Source organism: Apium graveolens, chromosome 8 (assembly GCF_009905375.1).
Source record: "Apium graveolens cultivar Ventura chromosome 8, ASM990537v1, whole genome shotgun sequence".
Taxonomy (NCBI): Eukaryota; Viridiplantae; Streptophyta; class Magnoliopsida; order Apiales; family Apiaceae; genus Apium; species Apium graveolens.
The window spans coordinates 249,927,774-249,937,585 of record NC_133654.1 but is presented as its reverse complement, the minus strand read 5'-3'; positions in this window follow the sequence as shown (position 1 = coordinate 249,937,585).

Here is a 9,812-nt window from a genome sequence, read left to right as displayed (position 1 = left end):
GAGGTAGAATTAATTCTACCTGTCGGCATTAAATATCTTTGCGTCTCTTGGCATTCTCTTGCCTATATACGCAACCACTTCACATCAGTCTTTCCATCATATTCTTCTCACACACTTATCCTCCTTCTTCTGTCAAAAACACAATGGTTCGATACAACATGTTTTTGAACACACAAACCTTCACAATGGAGCTCAGTTGTGCCGAGTGGCAGCAGGAGTGGCATATAACAGCCATTCCTGAGGAGATCTGGGACTCTGTCCCACAGGAGGTGCTGGTTCACCTTCTATTCTTCGAGATGGATTACCATCGCCATCTGGAGCGCCTGGAGGAGGAAAGGCGGGAAGCTATCCGTCAGCAAGAGCGAATCATACGACTCGCCATCTTGTTCGTCGAAGATAGGAAGAGGAAGATGACTTAATCTCGTCTTCTTCCTGTTCTTCTTCATCCTCAGCTTTGTCAGGCTTCTTAGCCAGGACTAAATCTGTTGATGTTAGGATTAGCAGCTTAGGGAAAATCTTGTATAAGTATTGATGTAATTTCCATTTCATAAATGTATTGACTTGATATATTAATGAAAACTGTTTTTACTTCAAGATTGTGTCTCTGAGTTATTTTATCTTGAGTTGATAAATCCTGATTGATATTCTGATGACCATTTAAATTGTACTTTTAGTTAAGTTCTGATTCTCTGTCAGCACTTATTCATCGACATTAGCTCGGTCATTTTTAACATGATTTATTTTCAGAATATTAATGTTGCAGTGACAAATAATTCAATCAGTGATAACGGGTTAAAATTTGAATTGTTTCCCTTGATAAATGGAACAGTTTTCCCTTGATAAATGGAACAGTTTTTCCTTGAAACTCGAAAAATGGGTAAGTCATGATTACTGTTTTCTCGAGCCCAGTAACTATCCGTTATTACTGCATGTCTGACAGGTGTCCAACGGTAATATTTTTTTGTATAAGTATAGCAGAGAGAAGATTTCTTTAATCTTTATAATTTCTTCATCTTTTATCTCTCTTCTTACTTTTACTCTCCTTCACTTTACTATTTCCGTTGTTTTCATACAGATATTATATCAAACACCTATCAGGCATACTTAATTCTCAATTTTTTTCACATGGCACCAAAGGATTTAATCATTGATGGCGCAAAGTTTGTTCCAAACAACTATGCTACAATTCTTGATCATGCTGAAGCTCCATCTGAATTGCACTTTGTGCAAGATCTTCTTGCACATAGTGAGGTTGGGTACGCCTTAACTCAGCCGAAGCTCCATCTGAATTGCACTTTGTGCAGCCTGAATTATTTTCAAGTCAACAAGTTCTGAGGTTCTGGAGGACTGGCGTTTTTGATGATGGTGGTAACCGTGGAACTCCCAGTATTATCTTCCAAGTGGGTGATTCATCTTTTATAGTCACTCCTGGTACAGTACGCAGGGCTTTACATCTTCCCGAGGATTGTACTTTCTCAGTTCCAGAGGACTCAGCCCTTCGGGAGTTAATGGCTGAATTGGGATATGAAAAGAGTCTGACGAAACTTGGACAGTTGAAACGGGCTAATATCAGAAGAGAATGGATTTTCTTCTTTGATTGCATCACCAAAGCTTTTGGGAACAAATGTTCAAATTTTGATGCTATCCCAATTCTGAGTCAGCACATAGGGTATGCTATTATCCATCAAACTCATTTTGATTTTGCAACTGGAATAATTAGTTTTATTGGGGATAGGATGACAGAGGATAGAGATGTTGTTTATTTGCTAGATTCTGTCAACTTATTTACACTTACTGTACTGATGAACCCCAGTTAGTCAGCACTCAAACCCCACCTTTTAAGGTTGCAAAAAGGTACTTTAATGACCTGATAAATGCTGACACAAAGAAATCAATGGTGAGACAATTACAGATCCCTCAGTCTGTGAAACAGATTCTGGTAAATGCTGATCTTGCTACTTACAAATCTGTTTACTCAAATGTTCAACCAACTCACCATAACCAAAATCCATCAACCTCGGTATCTACCTCTCATTCTACTCAACCTACCCTCAGAACTTATCTCAAATCCTATCTCTCCACTTCACAGACTGCTCAACCTTCTTCTTCAGCACCTATTGTGAAGCCTACATCCTCTAAGCCAAAGAGAACAAAGACTGTTCCTCAAACACCTCAAAAGAGGAGGAGAATTACTTTGAGAGATGAATCAGATTCTGAGGATCAGATTCCTTCTTCAGAACCTGTGGTAGATGAAGCTGAGAAGGCAACTTCTCAGAAGGATTCTGCAATTGGGGGTTCTAGGCTTCTCAAGAGGCTTAGACGTATGACAGTTCCTGAAACTCCCAAGGAATCCAAATCAACAAGGAAGTACAAGAAACAGAGGGCACAAAGGCCAGTTTCAGATGATGAGGAGGAAGCAGCTAAGGAAGGGGATCAGGAATCTCTGATCTCACAAGACAAGGAATTTGCTCCAGTCACTTCTTCTCCATCAACTCCATCTCAGGAAGCTGTATCTGACAAGGCTAATTCACCTTCTGTGTCTCTTGTTGATCCAGGCACAAGTGTTGAAATTGATATTCAGAACCTGGTTGTGCCTGAAATACTTTTCTTAGAAGCTCCAACAGCAAATAATCCTTTCACAACACCTGTTACTGATGCTGTTCAAACTCCAGAGTTATCAACAACACCTTCTCTGCATCAAGATGCTAATGATCAGATTTTAGGTGAGCATCAGGATATGGCTGTTGATCAGAACTTAGTATTAGATCAGCAATTAGAGGATGCTGAAGCCTCCATTGCTACTCACACTGTTGTCTTATCAGAAGATACTGATTCTCTAAGTTCTGATGCTGCAAATGTTGGAGATAGTGGTGAGGCTGCTACAACTGTAGATGCTGATGAAGCAGGTCCTTCAGGACATACTCCTCCACTGACTCTTCCTAAGTCTGAACTGGTAAAGGAGTTTGTTATCAGGGATGCACCAGTACCTTGGAGTGAAACTCCTGCAGGTCGGGAGTGGACTAAGGAATGGAACTCAGTTTCATGTGTTCCAAATGCTTTACATCTTGCTGAGCACTTGACTAAAGCTGATGAAATATTACATTCTGATGATTTTAAAACCCAGCTTAGAGTCACTGCATTGAGTACTAAACATCTACAAGGTCTTCATTCCAACACTCATGCAGAGCTACACAAGATTCAGGAGAACTTTATCAAACAGGAACAAGTTTGGAAAATTGATAAGAAAAAGTTCTTCCAACCTACCATTGACAGGGTTGCTTATATTGAGAAAACTCAAGAGAAGCAACAAGCTCAGATTGATCAAATTCTGACAAATCAAGCTTCTCAGCAATCGCAACTTACTGAAATCCAGACCTCAGTGGAACTACTTATCTCTCTTTTATTACCTGCTGATGCCAAAAAGGGGGAGAAGGTAATTAAGTCCAAATGCAAAACCAACAAGACACTGCAAGGAAAGGATGATGGAAAAGATGACCAAGGAACCTTTGGAATGGGTAGTGGTCATAGTCAAGGTAGAAGGTTTACATCAAGACAAGCTAGTCACAGAACAAGTTCTGATACTGGGAAAAGAATAAGTTTTGTTGCTGGTAAAAGGATAAGTTCTGATGGACTTCTAGATCTTGATGAGGAAATGTCAATACAGTTATTTCTTCAAGAAAATCCAGGGATGGACTTGGAAAGTTTAAAGGAAGAAGAAGCCAGACTTAAATCAGAGAAAGTCACATCTAAATCTGAAGCTTCTAGTAAAAAGTTACTTCCAAAATCTAAAGGCATTATGATCAAAGAAAGGATACATACTGAAGAAACTTTGGCTAGATCACAACCACAGATAGATCCAAGATCCAAGGGTAAAGAAAAGGTTGGTGAACCTATCAAGCCTTATGTACCTCCTGAGGAAGAAGAAATTACTGATGGAAAAGATGATCTTGCTCTGACTTCAAGAAAAGTTCTTAAAACAACCTCTAACATGGCTCAAGTTGTTCAGAGTCAAGAAATTGTAAGTTCTGATATTCAGAAGAAGCAAGTAACCTCTGACAGTGCTCAAGTTAACTTGATATCAGAAAATAGATCTAAAACACTCCTACCAGGATTCACTAAAGCAAAACAGACTCAATCTTTGAAGACTACTCCAAGTGGTTTTGAAGCAAGAGTAGTTACTGGAAAGGAAGCTAGAGATAAAACTGGATTGGGAAGTGCTGATGAAAGAAGAGTACACAACACTACCGATGATCTGACTTCCTTGAGTGAACCAGGTATTGGAGCAACTCCTGAGAGATTGAATCAACTGGAATCTGTACAGATGGTTTACCATACCTACTTGAAAGAATACATCATGTTGTATTTCATGACAGATGGTAGGGTTTATCATATAAGACAAAATGCCATTCCTTTGAAGTATTTTGAAGAATTGGAGCATGTACTTTTCTTACTTCAAGTGGATGACAGAATAACAGAGACTGCTGCAAACTACTTAAAAGAACAGATTCAGAGACAGAAAAGGCTTTATTCTGTTAAGTCTGACAGCAGATATGTTCCAAAGTACAGAGATCACAATGGTGATATTGTTGATATGAAGCTAAATACTGCACAGATCAGAACGTATCTTGGTATTAAGGGACTTGAATTCAATCTTGAATCTGACAAAGCTTATGTTATAAGACTAGATCAGGAGTTAAGGAAAGCAAAGATTAATGATCTCAGAGCTGCAATTTTTCAAACTGGTGAAGATACTGGAGAGCTTAAAGGTGTTAAAAGGAGAATGATTGATGAACTAAGATATGCTGAGAAATGTTTGTTGAAGAACTATCTCAGAACAACTCCTGACATTAGAGAGATCAGAAGATGATGAAGCCAAGTCGAAGATCTACAACAGCTTAAATTCTGATATTTATACAGATTGAAGTTGTTATCAGAAGTTGAAATTGGTAAAACTTTAAGGACTGTAAGTTGTAGTTATCTAGTCTATTTCTCATGCATTTGTACTTAATGTTTTTGACATCATCAAATATATGTTTAACTTGTATATTTTGTTAATTTACAAGTTGGGGGAGATTGTTAGATATATTTGATAATGTCATGGCTAATATGTTTTATGTTTAGCTTTCAGATCTTGTGTGAACAGGATAGATCAGTACTTATACTGGAAGTCAGGACTTAAGGATATCAGTACTTGTATTATCAGGAGATAATCATCAGAAGATAGATATCAGAACTTAAGTGCTGAAGGACAATCAGATAAGGACAGTAGCTGATTAAAGGAAAGAAGATCGAGATAAACATAAGAAGAGATATGCATGAAGAAGGAATTCCGTGAAGAATGGAATACTTGGAATAGAAGATATCTGATTGATATATTTTAGGAAGCAGAATTATATTCCATATCAATTAGCGATTATCTTGTAACTGTGTAGTATATAAACACAGGCATAGGATTTACACTATAAGTGTTATCATTATCGAAGTTATAATTCTATATAACCCTAGCAGCTCTCGTGATATTTGTTCATCACTGAGAGGTAACAGTTCCATATTGTAACAGAGTTTATTGTTTCAATAAAGTTTGTTTTCTGTTACTTAAGTTCTTTAAGTTCGATTTGAGTGTACTATACACTGTATTCACCCCCTCTACAGTGTGTGTGTGACCTAACATAAAGTAGTAGTATATGAGCAATGTTTATATAGAAGAGTTTTTTAATGAGCCAATGTTATGCAGGATTGTCATGTCTTTGCATTTGTGAATCGTGTGATTTGGCATGATGTTAGCAATATCATACTGAAGGAAACACATATGATATTCACAACTTCATAATGGAGCCTGCAGGACTTTGAGACCTGTATCTTCTGATAAGATTATTGTTTTCGCACATGATACCATTGTCCATCCCGTTCCCTTTGAATTAAATACAATTCCAAGGCACAAGTTTGAGCTTAAGACTATTCCTGAGATTTCTGAACTTGCAATGTCACTTTCTGAACATGGGTCCCTGTACATGCTATAGGTATTTTTGTATCTTATCAATAATTGTTTTATTTTAAATGAACCTTTACAAATTCTAATTAGATGACATTGCATAGATATTGTTGGCATGGCTCAAAACATGAACCAATAAAGCAAGTTTATACACGATTTGGTGAGAAAAAATTTCTTTGTTTTGAGTTATTTGATGGCAGGTAAGATCATGCTTTCACCAATAAATGTAGTTTCGATCAGGTACTGATGATGTAGCAACGGCGCTAGAGAAAATGTTGTGTATCCTCTAATAGTGATCTTGACAATAATGAGGCCACTAATCCATAATGGTTCCATTTACTGTTAATATACATATCTTTACTGAAACTATAATTATTTTTCATGGTGAAAACTAACTCTTATTGGTAAATTGCTTCTAATAGGTGCACTGCAGATAAAAAGTTCATCATGTTCACAGATTTATTTAATATTAATCATCCGGCTGTTGAGGTGTTGAGGCAAATGTATAACACTTTTTGGGTAATGTAAATTATTAGTACTGGGAGAGATATAAACATGATTGAATTGTATAAACTCTAATGAACATGTTGTGTACTATTGTATCTACAACATACTTGGTGGAGCAGTCAAATAAACTACTTTTGGCGTGAAGTTTCCCTACACATTTGCAATCAATTTATTCATAATAAGATTTAGCCAGATTGTGTTCTGGAATGTCTGCTATTTTGCATTACATTTGAGTTTTTATCATCTTAAAGATGATTGTTTGAGATTTTAGTATTCAGCCAAACTTTCTCTTATAATTTGGAATAAATTTTAATGTAGACTCATATGAATGTTTTACTCATCTAATCATTTGTTATATGTCATTGCCGAAATCAATGTTTACTTATGACAAGTGAATATAATTTTAGATGTTGCTATTACAAATGGGAATAACATACAAAATAAATGATACTCTTTTTCCATGTAGATTGGAAGAAATGATGCAATTTGAATATAGATAACAACAATGTTCACTTTGATCCAATAATCTTACAAACACTTTCTGCAGAATAATATTGTCACTAATTTATAGTAACATTGATTAAACATTAACTACTAACATTCTTATAATATACTGAAATATGAATTGCAACCATAATCATCCACTAATATGCGAATTCTACCAATTGCTTCAATCAACTGATCAGCCTGGCCATTCAAATTAGCAAGATGTTCCTTCCACCCATCGCCAAAATTTTGAAAGCCATTCACCATCTCTGCAGCGTTTAGTTTCAAGTTGTTCATGACCACGTAGGGAGGTGGACATATCACCTAGGAATCTGAGTGGATTTCCCATATAAGATGGTAGAATTTCATCACTGCTTTGGGATGATTTCCACATTTTTTCCTTGATCCATTCTGCAAAATATCTTCTATATTGTTGTAAAGGAGAGAGATAAAATTATGAAGCAAACGTCCAGAAATTAGTAAGACATGAAAAGAAATAGACATGTAAGAATACTTTAACTGTTCTTGGAGGCCAACCGAACGAGCAAACAAATTAGATTGTTGCTTTCCATGGATGCATACAACTCTGAGAAGAAAACATTTACATATTCCATATTATTGTTGAAATCTGCGCAAGTGACAGCAAATGGTTCAACTCTTCCATTGCCACATTTTTAATCCCTGACCATCGTTCTCTTTGCACTGCGTGATTCATTGTTGACGCTATATAAGAGAAGGTGTAAGAGAGAGTGTTTGTGTTAATGTGATTGTATGTGTGAGGTCATGTACCTTCCCTTATATAAGCATCAAACTTTGATAACTGCCTGTTCTATAATGTGTAGTTAAATAACTGCAAGTCAGTACCTAAAACTTTGGTAACTGCAAGTCTCCATAACTTCATCATAAATATTTCTCTGGGAGCGAGTCTTGACACACCAAGGACAATATCCAATTCATCATCAAAATACTCCTGCATGTACAAATTTGTGACCAAATGTAAACATGTTCAAATATAAAACACAAAAAGACGTTTATAAAGAAACATATTTCGGGAATTCCCTTGAATACTATCACTCAAAGTACCATGACATAAATGCATAACCATCTGTATCTTATTGATATAATATAAGAAAATGTTAATTACTTATGATTTTACATTGAAATTATCGTCAATCTTAATTAGTTCTTCACAACATGAAGGAACATATAATCTTGAAAGCGGTATGTTCCACAACAATTACGAATGTGATTCATGCATTCCATGTTAATAACGGAAATCTTAAAGTCTGAAGTACGTAATTTTCAAAAAGCATAATGCAACCCCCACGTACAACGTACTTCCGTATGATATGAAAGACCTCTTTAGTGATGGACTCCTTATAAAACCGAATAAAATACAAACATACCAGTGCCCCGAACTCTAATGTATGATCTGTAAAACCTTCGAAAACTTGGCATAATGTGAACATCTTGCCTCAGCTGTTAAAATCCAACATGGCAAACAATTTAAAAATTTCAGGTTTTTAAATAAGCTGTCAATGACAAGATACCTCCATAAGTCCCCTCTTTTGGAATGACAGATTCATCAGAAACACATAATTAAACTAAGTGGTTCGTCAGTATGCTGGAGAGCAATGGTATCGCGAATTTTAATTTGTGTTTCTCAAATGAACCAATTCCACTCATACTAAAAGCACTGCATCATGAACAATTTTACATAGATAGGTCATTCTGATCCTCAAAACAAAATGTAATGATAGCAGACTTTTTACAACATAAATTTGTTGGAAATATATGAATTGATAGCCTAGAAGGTACAAAACTATTAGAGACAACACATTAAAAAACCACAATCTTTACAATAAATATATAAATATGGACATCTATTTTTGTCAAACAAAAACAGATCTAAATTTCTTTAGATCCATTTATGCATCAATTTACATTCAACGACCAATGTAACATCAATTCTATTATAACAATGAAAAAATTATAAGAAAATGAAACAACTTACCTCTTTTCAGAATTACATCCCCGATGAAATGTATGAATTAGTTATAGTAGTGAATGAGGCACTTCAAGCTCTAACCTATAATCAGCTTCAAATTTGAAAGAGAGAGTTTATGAATTGTCAGTGACTTTTTCAATTCAAATTGGAAGAGAGAGTGTGTGAATGTAAGTGAGTTTTGTACACAGTATGGTGATTTACTTTTCCCCTTTGTTGTTGGAATATGTTTTGATTATTCAAGTATTTTGTCCATCCTGAAAACATAGATTTATATGTTAAATTAACATTACACTTTGCTTTATAATTTGTATGGAAATATGAATGTTTTATTAACGTATTTTATAAATTCAAATAATTCTATAATTATTTTATATTAATACATGACATACGTTTGAAAAGTCTTTAATAAGTTGCCGCTATATATACTTTTTAATAATACAGTACATACTTTTCATATTAATACTGTTGTATTGTTATTTTACCTTTTAAAATAAAATAAATCACATTATTTCATTTTGGTATTGTTTTAAATTATTCATGGAAATATTATTTGATAACTATTACTTAAACTCGACAAAAGCGAAAAATAAACTATTAAAATAATAAAAAAAATGGTTACAACAAAAATTAGTGCGAATTGTGAAAATTAATAAAATTAATTTATTTTGGCTAGCGCGCGGGCAAAGGTACCTAGTTAAAATGAAAATGAAGTAAAAGGTGAGATATCGATATTTACGTGAAATTAAGACATGTCAATTTTTCTGGCAAAAAAAAGATATGTCAATTTTAGAAGTGTTTGGTCTTGGTCGATAACCTAGG